Source organism: Nanorana parkeri, unplaced genomic scaffold, assembly GCF_000935625.1.
Source record: "Nanorana parkeri isolate BGI_ZX_2015 unplaced genomic scaffold, ASM93562v1 scaffold173, whole genome shotgun sequence".
Lineage (NCBI taxonomy): Eukaryota > Metazoa > Chordata > Amphibia > Anura > Dicroglossidae > Nanorana > Nanorana parkeri.
The window spans coordinates 1,742,803-1,758,077 of record NW_017306441.1 but is presented as its reverse complement, the minus strand read 5'-3'; the positions used below and the strand labels follow the sequence as shown (position 1 = coordinate 1,758,077).

Here is a 15,275-nt window from a genome sequence, read left to right as displayed (position 1 = left end):
ACAAGGGAAGACCTACGCTGTATTCCCGAGTGTGGCTCGGGGTTACCGCTTTGTTAACCCCGAGCCACACTCGGGAATACCAATGGATACGTGCTAAAATATGCCCCAAAGAAGCTCCTGTACTATTTCGGGCGTTTTTCAGCGCGTCAAAACACGCTGAAATACGCCCAGGTGGGAACCATGCCCATAGGAGTTAATAGGATTTCACTGTTTGAGCGTTTTTCAACGCTTCAATCAGCAATTAAAAAACGCCCAGGTGTGAACCCAGCCTTACGCTAGGTCCAAGGCAGCATATTTTGGCGTGAGAACTGACAGTACTGTGCTCACCTAAAAAAGTGAAAGGCAGGCTGTGACCCAATAAACATGGGGTCGCGACCCACCAGTTGAAAACCAAGGTTCTAGGTCACCATCCCGTTCCCAGTTTGTGATTGGACACTAAGGGAGCAGCAGCAAATTGTTGAACTCATTCTTCTGCTCGCTCTCTACTCCTGTTAACATGTTTCTGGTGACCACATGAGCCCTGCGGCAAACATCATTGGCTTCTATTGCTGCTCCTTACTCTCCCAGTCTGGGTTCTACTGTATCGGGGATTACTAGGGAATGATACAGAATCTAATTCATTCTAATTCTAGTTGCATTTAAATACATTTAATGTTTGTAATGCATTTGTTGGTGGGTTTTTGTTTTTCATATCTGCCTGGATCACCCAAACTATATAGTATCTATCAGAGCCAGCTGCTGTGGCAGGCTAGCTACATTACCATATCAGGCTAGCTACATTAACAAAGGTACATAGTCCGGTGCTGAAATTCAATGGCTTCAAAGCTTCTCTAATCACAGTGTAAATAGCTAATAAGCAATGAGAAGCAGCTCGGTATCTATGAAGAGGAAACACTGATACTGATACATCCTGATCTGTTTAGCCGTCTCCCTAGGCCACCGCCCTTTGATCTTCTTTGAGCATGCTCTCTACACACTCATTTTGGTCACGGTTTATACACTAGTATCTGAGCACATGATGAGGGAGGTTCATCCCTCCATAACATCATGCTCCTGCTCTGGACACTTCATTTCGTAAAAAAATAATAAAAGGTCTCACATCCTTAAAGTGTATCTAAACCCAAAAGAAAAAATGTCATATATTGCAGCTGATCAGTCCTTAGATGTGGTGGCTGCATTTGTTTTTTTTAGGCTTTTTTCTCCCCCTTTTATGTTTTTCTGGTAATCCAAGCAGCAAATCTTCCTTTAGCAGACCAAGCTGTCCAAAAGTGGCAGATAGAGAGTTGAGACAAACTACTTACCACTGTCAGGGGTGCTTACAATGATCAGCTTTTATTCATTTATGTAAAACTTTTATCCCAAAAGGAAAAAAAGAAACTTTTGCTGTAACTGCTTAAAAAGTGTTAGCTCGGTTTCGGCTTTGTTAGTTAAAGGAGAACTATAGGGTAAGTGTTTTCCCCATAGTTCTCTTTAAGGTCACGGGAGGACATGCTAACCTCCTCCCGTGAACCAAAGCTCAGTATATAACGAGCTACAGCTCGCGGTATACTGAGACCGCCGCAGCGGGGACGGATCCCGATAAAGCTGTCTGGATCCACCCAGCTGCGTGAATAACAGCTGGCTCTGCCTATCTAGGGGCAGAGCCAGCTGTACCCGCCCACTCAGTCAGCACTGGAGGATCGGAGAGGGAAGAGGGGGAATCCCTGCAGGGAGCCGTGACTGACAGTCACCGCTCTGTGCAGGGACATGATCGAGAAGTAAGAAAGCGCCGGTATGTGTCCGCTCACCTCCCGATCTACTGAGCCGACCTGTGGCAGTTTCATTATCACACGTCGGCTCGAAATATGAGGATGAGTGATTTTCACTCACCTCATAGTTCTCCATTAAGTCCATTTAAATCTTCTGTTGCGGCTAACATTACCCTCCCCACAGGGTGACCATGTTGTTGTCCAAGGATGGCTTCATTGCTCCTCCATAGACTGGAGCTACCCTAATGCTGGCCATACACTGATCTATTGTTTTCCTTCAACCCGCTGGCTGAACGAAAAAATAGGCCGATTCCTCCATCAACACAAACAGCGTGCCGATCGAGGAATCCCGCTGTTTACATTGTATTCTGACAGCGGCCGCCAGCACCTGTCAGATTACCCGACCAGACCATGCAGCTCATTGGCTGCCGGCTCTGATCAATCGAAAATGTTCTGTCTGGCTCCTTCGATCAGCTGATCGAGAGATGCCAATCGAAAGGGTGCCGACAGCAGCACACACTGTGCAAATGTCGGCCGGTTCCTAAAAAACAGCCGAAATTCAAACAGTGTATGGGCACCTTAAGACAGGAGGTGTGTGTGCGTTACTGGCCAGATCCCCAGGTGAAAATTTATTAGAAAAGCTAAAAGAAAACTAATGCAACCACCACATCTAAGGACTGGTTAGTTGGCTGCATTAGTTTTCCACTACCTAACAAGCTCCCATGGCACCCAGAAGGGGAACCCACATTGGCTCTTCAGTCTCCATACCCATGCCATTAGTTTGGCGTGATGACAATGCTGGCACTATAGACGTCACCAGTTTTCTATTAGACACATTACATAAAGCTATATGACATCCCTGGTAACATGGCCCATATTGCAAAAGCCAGATCAAGGCCATGTTACCAGAGATGTCATATAGCTTTATGTAATGTGTCTGATAGAAATGTGGTGATGTCTGTAGCGCCTTCATTGACACGCCAGTAAGGTTGACTCCATTACAAACTTTACATAGGATGTCACAACACCTAAAGATGTTCATAGCTGCAAGGTGATCGTTACCTGATCTGGCTGAATTTGGATACAGCAGGATATGCCGGTACCACCGGTGAGAAATCCCGGGGAGAAGTAACAATCAGACCAATCATGAAGTCTTGTGTAATCGCTATTATTTCCCCCCTGAGATTTGCTGGCAGAAGTGTCGTCTGTATGAGCGCCCCTCCCTTCTCGCCACTCAGCAGCACAAACATGAAGACTTGCGCAATTCCAGTGAATAGTTTTAGGCTTAAGTGCAATTTGAGTGATTAGGCCTAAGGGCTCATTCACATCATATGCAGATATACAGTCCACTGCATTCTGCAAAGCAGGCAAACTGCCATGTACTTATATAAAATATAAAAATCAATGTATTGACAGTCGTCACAGGAAGCATTGCAGAAAACGCTGAGGATATCCGCCATGCTGCAGCTACGGATGCATTGTAATAAAAGCACGAGGCCTGACGCACTGCACACAATACCGGTACCATTGTCAGTGGTTTCAGATGTGAACAAGCCCAGGTAGATTATTATACCTACATTGGTTCAGCTTGTCCCAATGAAAGTATGCATATGTCATGCCTGATCAGCCCACAGCGATGATGTAAATCCGTAGTTCTGAACTGGCGGGTCGCCACTAGTGATGGGCTCGGCACGTGGAGCTGCGAACACGCCGGAGCCCATCACTGGTCGCCACGTGCTTTCCACTGCACTGGGTGAGAGGCTCCTCAGCCTTCCCCTAGCGCAGCACTGTCAGTTTATGTGCCAAGCAGCCATTCAAAATATGCTGCCCAGTGCAGAGTGTCAGATTGAGGTGGGGTGGGCTAGGGGTATGGCCCCGAGGGAGCTCCATCCATATGTGCATTGCTTACAGCTCCAAATTCCAGTGTACCCATCGCAGTCCTGACCGAATAATACCCTTAGAGTCGGGTGGGTGCCAAAGTGACTGCAGATGCCTCTGCAATCCAAGATAAGTGTATAAAGTCACTCGCACTCCAATATAATTTCAAGCCAAAAACGGTTTATTGACTCGATTGCTATCACATCATATAGTGATGTTTCGGAACAACAGCGGTTCCTTCTTCATGCAAACAGAATGTGAAACGCCACAGTACAAGTGCAGATATATATACACATGGTGAGAAAGACAGTGGACCAATTGGCGGGGTGACACCCGGTTACCGCTCCGGGTGTCACCCAGCCTCGGGACGCCCGATTCCCGCCGTAATGATTATATAACAAAGCATCACATGTAAAGCTGGCCGTACACCTTACAACCATCGCACGACTTTCGTTGTGCAATGGTTGTAAGGTAATTAAAATCTTGTATGATCTGCCCATCTTGGACAGGCAGATCGTACTTGCAATCATCGCAAGCCTGCTCCTCAGACGGGCTTCCGATGATTCCAATGCTGAGCGGGCAGTGTGCGCCTGCGCACACCGGCCCGTTCTGCATTTGTCTTCCGAGCACGCCACTAACCCGCCGAAAATCGTACGATTTTCGGCAGGTTTTCAAGCATGCTCGGAAGACACAAGACATGTGACCGTACAGTAGAAACGGTCGCACACTACCCATACACCTGCCGATTATCATACGATCGCAGGATCACGCGATTATCGTACGATAATCGGCAGGTGTATGGGCACCTTAAGACATTACCCAGATCAAATCAGGATTATCTTGCCCTTTTATCATATAATATACAGGTGAAACTCGAATAATTAGAATATCGTGCAAAAGTTCATTTATTTCACTAATGCAACTTAAAAGGTGAAACTAATATATGAGATAGACTCATTACATGCAAAGCAAGATAGTTCAAGCCGTGATTTGTCATAATTGTGATGATTATGGCTTACAGCTCATGAAAACCCCAAATCCACAATCTCAGAAAATTAGAATATTGTGAAAAGGTGCAATATTCTAGGCTCAAAGTGTCCCACTCTAATCAGCTAATTAAGCCATAACACCTGCAAAGGGTTCCTGAGCCTTTAAATGGTCTCTCAGTCTGGTTCAGTAGGAATCACAATCATGGGAAAGACTGCTGACCTGACAGTTGTGCAGAAAACCATCATTGACACCCTCCATAAGGAGGGAAAGCCTCAAAAGGTAATTGCAAAAGAAGTTGGATGTTCCCAAAGTGCTGTATCAAAGCACATTAATAGAAAGTTATGTGGAAGGGAAAAGTGTGGAAGAAAAAGGTGCACAAGCAGCAGGGATGACCGCAGCCTGGAGAGGATTGTCAGGAAAAGGCCATTCAAAAGTGTTGGGGACTTTCACAAGGAGTGGACTGAGGCTGGAGTCAGTGCATCAAGAGCCACCACACACAGACGGATCCTGGACATGGGCTTCAAATGTCGTATTCCTCTTGTCAAGCCACTCCTGAACAACAAACAACGTCAGAAGCGTCTTACCTGGGCTAAAGAAAAACAGACCTGGTCTGTTGCTCAGTGGTCCAAAGTCCTCTTTTCTGATGAGAGCAAATTTTGCATCTCATTTGGAAACCAAGGACCCAGAGTATGGAGGAAGAATGGAGAGGCGCACACTGCAAGATGCTTGGAGTCCAATGTAAAGTTTCCAGTGTGAAGTTTCCATGTCATCTGCTGGTGTTGGTCCACTGTGCTTCATTAAGTCCAGGGTCAACGCAGCCGTCTACCAGGAGATTTTGGAGCACTTCATGCTTCCTTCCGCAGACGAGCTCTATGGGGATGCTGACTTCATTTTCCAGCAGGACTTGGCACCTGCCCACACTGCCAAAAGCACCAAAACCTGGTTCAATGACTGTGGGATTACTGTGCTTGATTGGCCAGCAAACTCGCCTGACCTGAACCCCATAGAGAATCTATGGGGCATTGCCAAGAGAAAGATGAGAGACATGAGACAGAACAATGCAGAAGAGCTGAAGGCCGCTATTGAAGCATCCCGGTCTTCCATAACACCTCAGCAGTGCCACAGGGTGATAGCTTCCATGCCACGCCGCATTGAGGCAGTAATTGCTGCAAAAGGGGCCCAAACCAAGTACTGAGTACATATGCATGCTTGTACTTTTCAGAGGTCCGATATTGTTCTATGTACAATCCTTGTTTTATTGATTGCATGTAATATTCTAATTTTCTGAGATTGTGGATTTGGGGTTTTCATGAGCTGTAAGCCATAATCATCACAATTATGACAAATCACGGCTTGAACTATCTTGCTTTGCATGTAATGAGTCTATCTCATATATTAGTTTCACCTTTTAAGTTGCATTAGTGAAATAAATGAACTTTTGCACGATATTCTAAAGTTTCACCTGTATATCAATAATCTCACCATGTATCTGCACTTGTACTGTGGTGTTTCACATTCTGTTTGCCTTAAGAAGGAACCGCTGTTGCTTACAGCTCCCTCACGTGTCCTGTAGAGGTGCCTGGACCAGAGTGACATCACATTCTGGCTCCCGGCCCCTTTACAGGCATACAAGGGAGTTGTACAAGCAATGCACATATGGATGGAGCTCCATTACAGCACCGCAGCCCACACTGGACCCCAGGATGAGGATCCGCTCCAGTTTTCATTAGGTAGAGAGACTGGATGGATGTGAAAAAGAAAACAAAAAGAGACATTTTTTGGGGGGAGTGTGTATGAGTGTGTCTGTCAGTGTTTCTGAGGGCCCGTTCACACTAGTACAGTGCATTAATCTTAAAGTCCTGTGCCATTAACACACTGTACCACTCAATAATTATTATTAAATAGTATTTATATAGCGCCAACAGTTTGCGCAGCGCTTTACAATATAAGGAAGACATTACAATTCAAGACACCTATGTGCTGGTGAGGGTGGTGCGTTGCCATTCATTTGAATAAACATATCCCATTGCACACCAGACCGGAATCCCACTGACGTATGTAGAAGGATGCTGGAATGGTGTGCAGCTGGTGATACATCTCGCCGCATCCCTTATCTGCACATTGCCATTGAGTCCTATGTATAGAACTGCTCCAAAGATACAACCCAAAAGGAAGGAAACATTTTTAAACTGGCAAAATCTGGTATTCTGTGTTAATGGGCGCACATCAACCTAGTGGTGGGGGAGGGTAACTGTGTTCAAGTACACTGATGGTACACCTGATTGCTAGCTCTTCATTGCCCACCTGTGATTGGACAATGAGGAAGCAGGAGCAGACTGATGAGGTCATGTCTTCTCCGCTCTCTCATGCCATCGTTGGACCTTTGCATGAGGGACACCCAACTGAGCCCTGGTGCTGCCCCTGCCCCTCCACTGCTGCACTAGAAAATATCCAGGTTGGAAGAGCTGTGTAAACTCTCAGGACTGGATGGACAGGGATGCAACATTTTTGGCAGGCATAACAGCTCTTTTTTATGTTACACTTTACCGCCCCTGCACTGCCAAGATAGGACGCACCCCAGCACTGACCCCATCGCAGCACACACCCTAAAGCCCCGCTCCATCACACTCACCCTACCGCAGCTCAATCCGCTATATGCACCTCTGTACTCCCTCATGAACCGGAACCAAAACTCGCCAGCTGCGCTCGAAACTGGAAGCAGTCACCAGAGCCCGCCCACTGTACGGAAAATCCTAGCGCGGGTAACTGCAGCTAAGAACAGATAGCTATGTTGGATAGAGCGCCACCTGTGGGTGACTGTACGAACTGCGGTCACGGCCCCCTTTCCGTACAGCATCTCTCCAGCGCTCTCTAGGGGAGGAAGAAAATATGACACGAAATGAAATCACTGCTGCAAAGCTTGGTGCAGGGCTAAACTGATTGAAGATGGTATGATCGAAAAACACGACCACACTGAAAATTGGCCATAGTCGACGCATTAAAACGCTTTTACTGCTCATCAGTTTAGTGTTATCAGTGATTGATGGTCCTAAAATTATTGCTCTCACTCCGAGGTTCGCGGTGATATGTAACATGTGCGGCACAATAGGTGCAATCGTCGCTTTCGCATGTAGGCGCAACCGATGCATATTTACGTCTGTATGTGTAGAGTGGGGGACTGAAAAATGTTTTTTTTTTTTTTTTTTATGCTTTGTATTTCAAAATTTTTATTGGTTTCCAAACTTTTTTACAATGAAATAGTATGTTTTATTCAAATGTCATATGCAACACAGCAATACATCAATTAGACCCCCGATTAATCACTGTATCCTCCTCCCTCCTTATTGCTAATCCAAGCCATTGAAATCCCAAAAGATATAAGGCTTTAAGATAGGATGGCCCTCTGCTTTTTATCTAGGGGCTAGTGATTTTTCCTCTTGACATTAAAGTCGCGGTTGTTGCCTGCTGTGGCAGCACATGATGGTTCCCCCTGGTGAGCTCATACGCATCCCTCACCAGGAGGCCAAAGGGAATTTTCAAAAAATGGAACCCTTAATTAGTTTATAGAAGAAAGAAGAGTAGAGGGGAAAAAAGAAAAGGGGAAGGGAAAAAAAAAGGAGAGTTGCAGATTTTTTTTAAGCTTCTTTAATTTTTGTATTACTTTTTTTTTTTTTTACACAACTTTATTGCTATCACATAGGGGGATAAGAAACTCCCTATGTGATAGCCAATTTACATGACAGGTCCTCTTTATGGAGACATCAGGGGTCTCCAAGACCCCTAATGTCACCTAGGACCCCCAGAGAAGCTGATGAAGCAGAGATCTGCTTCATCAGCTTCTGTAGCTGGAGAGTGACACTGAATGCAGAAGTGATGTAATATGGGGACACCCTCCCAATGGGCACGTGGCCTGGTAAGGCGCAGGGAGGGGGGGCGCTCGATCGCCCCACCTTTCCTGCCCTGCCAGGCCAGTGCTCGGGTCAAGGGTCCGGTAGGACTGTTAGGGGGGACCCCACGTTTTTCCCCCCCATTTTTTGGGCTGGGGTTCCCCCTTAAAATTCCTACCAGACCTAAAGGGCCTGGTATGGATTTTGGGGGGAACCCCACACACTTTTTTTTTTTAACTTGGGGGAGGGTCCCTCCTAACATTCCTACCAGACCTAAAGGATCTGGTATGAATTGGGGGGAACCTCACGCTTTTTTTTTTTTCCTCTTCTGCAAACTGTAAAAAAAAACAACAACAAACGAAATTTCGTCCAGACAACCGCTAACAAATTTCGCAATCGGAAATTCGGATTCGTTTGCATTCGTTATAACTGGAATTCGGATACATCCGAATGTCCGAATTTCGGCAATTGCGTCCGAATTTCGATTTGGAACTAAACGAATCGGACATGTCTAGGGCCAAGCATCTAATATCTATAGCCAGCCAAAGTCCACCACAGAGGGAAGTTGAATGAGGAGGAACAATCCCACCACCCTTAGGCATTTATGTAATTGCAAAAGCAAGTAGACAAGTTTTAGCTCTACAAGAGGGCGAAGATCAGAACCACAGGCAACGGGACAGGTAAATATTAATGCTCTTCTTTTAGTTTGGCGACATGGTTGGTTTCTTTTGGAGCACAAGATATAATATTGTTACCTAAGTCAACTTGATCGGAGTCAAGCATCTAATTTCTATAGCCAGCCAAAGTCCACCATAGAGGGAAGTTGGATGAACGGTTACAATCCCACCATCCTTAGGCATTTATGCAATTGCAAAAGCAATTAGACAAGTTGTAGCTCTTCAAGAGCCCCTTACATTGTTGGTCAACGGGAGAGGTGCCTTCTTACCTTGGTGATCAGTGTAGAAGTGCCTCCTAACATTGATTGTCAATGGAGAAGTGCCTCCATACATTGGTGGTCAGTGGAGCCAGCCTCCTTACATTGGTGGTCAGTGGAGAAGGGCCCCCTTAGTTTGGTTGTCAGTAGAGAAGTGCCCCATTACATTGGTAATCAACACAGAAATGCACTCTTGTATTGTTGGTCAGTGGAAAACTGTCCCCTTATATTGGCATCCCTTGGAGAAGTGCCCCCTTATACTGGTGGTCCAGTAGGAGAGGTGCCCCCTACTTTGGTATTCAGTGGATAAGTATTCCTTTACCTTGATGGCCAGTGGAAGAGGTATCCCCTTTTATTGGTTGGTGCAGAAGTTCCCCTAGAGAAGACTAGTCTTACACTGATGATTAGCACGAAAGGACCTTCTTACAGTGGTGGTCAACACAGAGAAGCCCCCTACATTTTTGGTCAGTGATAGAGGTGCCCCTTACTTTTATGGTTAGTAGGACAAGGGCCCCCTCACATTCGTGGACGATTGGAGGAAGAATGTATCTTAAGTCAGAAGTTAGTTAAGGGGGCCCTAGCAACCCCTGAAGGAGCCTTGGTTAAGAAAGGCTGCAGTAGTCTGTCACCTTCACCCATTAGTGCAGAGATATGACTTATGCCTTCCAAATACAATAACACTTCTGAAGACTACAAGAGAGCATGTACTTGAGGGACTCACAGACATACAGTGGTGTTTGGGTGTACAAGTTGACTTCTCTCAGCCATCAATATTGGGTACAGGGCACACAAACAAGCCATGACAGCCAAGCTGTTTTGGACAGGAGATGCGATAAGCTAGCAGGCTATCACTAAAAGATCCAACCATCTTCTTCTATCAGAATCTTAATCAGAATTTATATCTAAAATAGAAAAATAATATTGCTTCATATACCTTTAGTAATGATAGCATTGTCTCCAACAGCCAGTTTACAAGGAAGAGTTGGTTATTGTCACCATGACATAGTGAACTGGGTGTGTACAGACACAATTTGATAGAGGTTGTGCGAGAGAAATTTACATTTGCTCTCCCATTGCAAGGAAATAAAATATTATTTGGTTATCTTTGGTAATTTTACCAGCTACTTATTTTAAGACATGCTTCTGCTTTATGGACCTGAACTCAAATAGTGAAGATTTGTTATGTTACAGGAAACATGAAGGGGCCAGTTCACACCAATTGCAGTGCGTTCCAGAGCGGTAGCTGCTAGAACGCACTGTATTTGCACACTAAGCTCCCCCCTTCGTTCTGGAATGGGAGGGGGCGTGGTGGTGCATTGAAGTAAATAGCACTGCAGCCGCACCCCTTGCCTGCAGTGTGATCGGACGTGTGGCAAAACATTGCCTGCGTTCCGGTCCAGTGCGAACGCAAAAACATGCTGTATGCTTCAATTAAAGATTTGCCACGCGTCCTATCGCACAGAACAAAGAGGAGAGTTTAGTGTGCGATTACAGTGAGTTCCATAAGCTACTGCTCTGGAATGCACCACAATTGGTGTAAACTGGCCCTCAGAAATATTAATTATACCCAAGCAGCACCCTGAAATATGTACTCTTTAAATTCCTGTGCCTGTGACCTCATAGCTGTATATCTGCAGTTTGAGATCTCAGGCAATGCTGCCTCTGACTGTTAGTCTCAAGAGATCAGGAGTGCGTTTTGGTGATGTCACTACTGTGCTGCTCACTGTTCTCCTCGCTGGAGACTCTGGCATGGTATGGCAAAGCCCTCCCTCTACCAAGATGGTCATCTTAACACCAAGACAGAGTGTGCAGAGAAAGGCATGCTAAATCAGTAATTTTGGAACAGATCTATTGCAGGGAGACTACAGGTAATACTGAGGACTAGTCGTTTTTTGTTTGTTTTTGGGCACAGCACTTCAGTTCCCTTTTAACGCATTTACTGAATAATTATATTCTCCAACAGCATGCCCCTCCCCCCCCCCAAAAAAAACACACACACACACACAAACATTTATTATTTACAAAAATGAAATTTATTCTGCAAGTCATTTAACACCTTGTCTTTCTGTGTGCAACATGTAGTGCTAAGTTCTACCAGAATTGGCTACAAGAGTACGTAGTGTTATATTGAGTAGCCTTGTATGACGTAGATGATAAAGTGCTTCTTTTGTAGCTGAAGAAGAAGCCCTGTCATTAATATGAAGAGGCAGCCATTTTGACTAATGAGCCAATGTGAACCATAAATCCCGATACACGTTGTGGCTAAAAGGTTATGCATGGCCATGACTGAAAAAGGCACCATGACTGAAGCAGTGGTGTCTGCGGTGCCATGGACACATTGGCATTGCAGCATTAGTTGTTTAGATTGGCTCCTTTGAGTGGGCTCTCCAAGTGGGACAGCACCAAATATGAATTATAAAAAGCCAACTTTGCTGTGATATTGAACTACCAGCTGTCTCTAATGTCTCTGTTCTCTATTCCACTCCTTCCTATTGAACAGTTAGGCTGACACTTGTTTCAGTAAATATAATGGTTCCATCTTCAATGTGTCAGTAGTAGGCTAACCTTGAGGTGCACCTTCTGATAGACATAGTGCTGCAAAGAATTTGGGTGACTGAAATATCCATTTAGAGGAAACATTTTTGGAAGGTTGGGTTGTGGGCGTTAGGTGTGACTAAGCTTGTGACATAAAACATTATCTGTTTCATAAATGAAGCCGCACTGCAAGGGAGAGCTTTTGATTCCCTTGGAGTTGGGCTTCGAACCCCACGCTGGCCATCATCCAGTGGCACTGCGGACATCTAGCTGTGGAAAAGAATTTCTGCGAGGGACAAGCTATGGATTGAAGTTGAGTATGGCAGCAAAAACTGCCTTTTTAAATTGTATATTTTAATAGCCTATTTTTTTTTTTATCCTTGGATGCTTTCAAACAGGAATGGACTTTGGTAACTACACTATATTTGATGAGTGTCCTTCAATTGAGTTGCTTGTAATTAGCTTTCATTCTCCTTTTCATTAATTTTGTTTTATACTGAAAATGAAATATATATGAAAATAAAATGTATTATTGCGTTATAGATATAATATATTGTAGGGATGCAGTGATACCGATACTAGTATCGGTGCCGATACCACCTATTTTGGAGAGTACTCTTACTCGCCCCAAATGCTCCCGATACCGGAACTTCTGGTATGAGGAAGCTGGGAGGCGAGTCATTACATGCTTCCAGCTTCCCGATTAGCCGGGAAGCCACCTTCATGCTCCCTCGTCACCCGGGAGCATGGAGCCGGCTTCCCGGCCAATCAGGAAGCCAGGGGGCGGGTATTGACTCGCCCCCTGGCTTCCTGATTGGCCGGGAAGCCAGCTCCATGCTGCCTCTTTACTTGGTGATGAGGGAGCATGGAGTCGGCTTCCTGGCCAATCAGGAATCTGGGCGGCGAGTAATGACTCGCCGCATGGCTTTCTGAATGGTTGGGAAGCTGTCCAATCAGGAATCCGGGCGGCGAGTCATTACCTGCCCTCCACCCTCCTGATTAGCCAGAAAGCTGGCTCCGTGCTTCCTCGTCACCTGGTGACGAAGGGGCATTGAGCCAGCTTCCCAGGTAATCAGGAAGCCGGGAGGCAGGTCATTACACGCCGCCCGGGTTCCTTAATGGGACTTCTGGTATCTGTATTCAGTATCGGTGAGTACTGAAAAAAAAATATTGGTACTCGTATTCAATACCGAAAAACCGGTATCGGTGCATTCCTAGTATATTGTTTTTAGAGGTGCAAATGTAAAACTAAACTTTCCACATCACCGTCAAAAAATCAATTAAAACGCACATTTAAAATATTTTAAATGTCTAACTTGATCCTTTGTAGCAGCGTGTCTAAAAGGTCCACTTAAAACTGAAACTGTCAACCATTTTAAACCTGGTCCTGCTTAAGAGCAGACACCACAAAGTGTCCACAATTATACTATATGGCCAGAGGTTTTTGGACATCTAAATATCACATCAACTATATGGCCAAGAGTATGTGGACATCCTTCCAAATTTTTGAGTTCAGGTGTTTCCAGTAAAGGGCCCTGTTACTGCTACAGCATACAAATACACTTTAGACAATTCTGTGCTTTCAACCTTGTGGTAACAGTTTGGGGTAGGTCCTTTTCTGTTCCACCATGACTGTCCCTGTGTACAAAGCCAGCTCCATGGAGACATGGTTTGATGTGTTTGGTGTGAAGGAACTCGAGTGGCCTTCACAAAGTCCTAAACTCCACCCTGCCAAAAACCGTTGAGGTTATGTTGATTGTGAATCAGGTCTTTTTTTGCTCCACAGGAACAAATTTCATAGACAAACTCCATGATCCTTCCTTGAAGGGTGGAGGCTCTTACAGCCGCAAAGGGGGAAACTCAATATTAATGGTCTTGGTTTTGGAACGGGATGTCTAACAAGCTCATATAGGTGTGATAGGTGTCCACAAACTGGTTTTGGAATGAGATCTCCAACAAGCTCATATAGGTGTGATAGGTGTCCATAAACTGGTTTTGGAATGAGATGTCCAACAAGCTCATATAGGTGTGATAGGTGTCCATAAACCGGTTTTGGAATGAGATATCCAACAAGCTCATATAGGTGTGCTAGGTGTCCATAAACCGGTTTTGGAATGAGATATCCAACAAGCTCATATAGGTGTGATAGGTGTCCATAAACCGGTTTTGGAATGGGGTGTCCAACAAGCTCATATAGGTGTGATAAGTTCCACAAACTGTTGGCCATATAACGTAACTTTTATATTTGAAAATCCTGCAATCTCGTTGCCCTATTCAATGAGAGAGGCTCTGTGGCTTAGAATGGTTCTCTCATTGGACAGAAGAATGGTGGTTGTTGGGTTTACCAGTGAAATCAAAGTAAGTCATGCCCCTAGTATAAAAATGAAACTAGTTTGAAAGAGGCACATAAGATAAGCTTTCCTAGTAATTAAGCATCTTGATATCGGCTATCGGCTCCTAGGCAGAACTTTTAGACCTTAAAAACAGATTTACTCACCTAAATGAGTTTTCATCCTCCACATTATGATGTGTATGCATATTATGCGGTGTGTGCATACCCTCCTGCAACTTTTTACTTATTTGCTCTCAGATGCAAATAAGCTCGTATGCGCTGTCTGTGTAGAATACTGTTCTAATATACTGTTCATATTACCCAATGCTGAGACCAGCTTTTGTGCTCAGCAAAAAAAAAAAATATTAATAATAACAAACATCCTCATTTATATATATATATACAGAGACACAAAGTATAGAAGGAAGCTACAATACAAATGCAATGCATTAAAAGTTGCAGGAGGAGACACAGATAAAACAAAACTTTTTAACAAGTATCTAAACCCCCCAAAAAATATGTAATATACGGCAGTTTACCAGTCCTTAGATGTGATGACATCATTTTTTCAGGTTTGTTTCACTTTATTTTGACCTTGCAATGCTGCAACTAGCACACTTCTTGTCCCTTTGTGTCTACACTAATTTCTCCACTGTATTTATAGAGGGAGCAATGGTTGTCACCCAGGCTAGACTTCAAAAATGTCTGCCTTTTGTTCATTCCCTTTAGATGGTAGTCGATGGGAATATTAGTTTACACAAGAAAGATAACATTGCTTTTGCGGTCTTTTCAGCTTACAGGAAGTGACAAGGACAAGCAAGTGACACGGGAATGGCAAAATCAATAGGTAATTTCCGGACTTGCTGAAAATATCCCTATACACAGTGGTGTATTTACAAATGCTGCTGCCCTAGGCAAGAGAGCAACGCCGCCCCCCCCCGTACTGACGGCCAAACGTCACCATCAGCACC

At 44.7% G+C, this 15,275-nt stretch overlaps 1 protein-coding gene across 1 annotated transcript in view; it reads right to left on the bottom strand.

Moving 5' to 3' along the window:
• MEGF8 (multiple EGF like domains 8) overlaps positions 1 to 7,332 on the bottom strand; it is an 80,663-nt gene extending 73,331 nt beyond the window's left edge. Inside the window, exon 1 of the mRNA XM_018554790.1 lies at positions 7,249 to 7,332. The gene's annotated coding sequence lies outside the window, so the exon portion shown is untranslated. The remainder of the gene's footprint in view (positions 1 to 7,248) is intronic.
• Between the last annotated feature and the right edge of the window lie 7,943 nt (positions 7,333 to 15,275).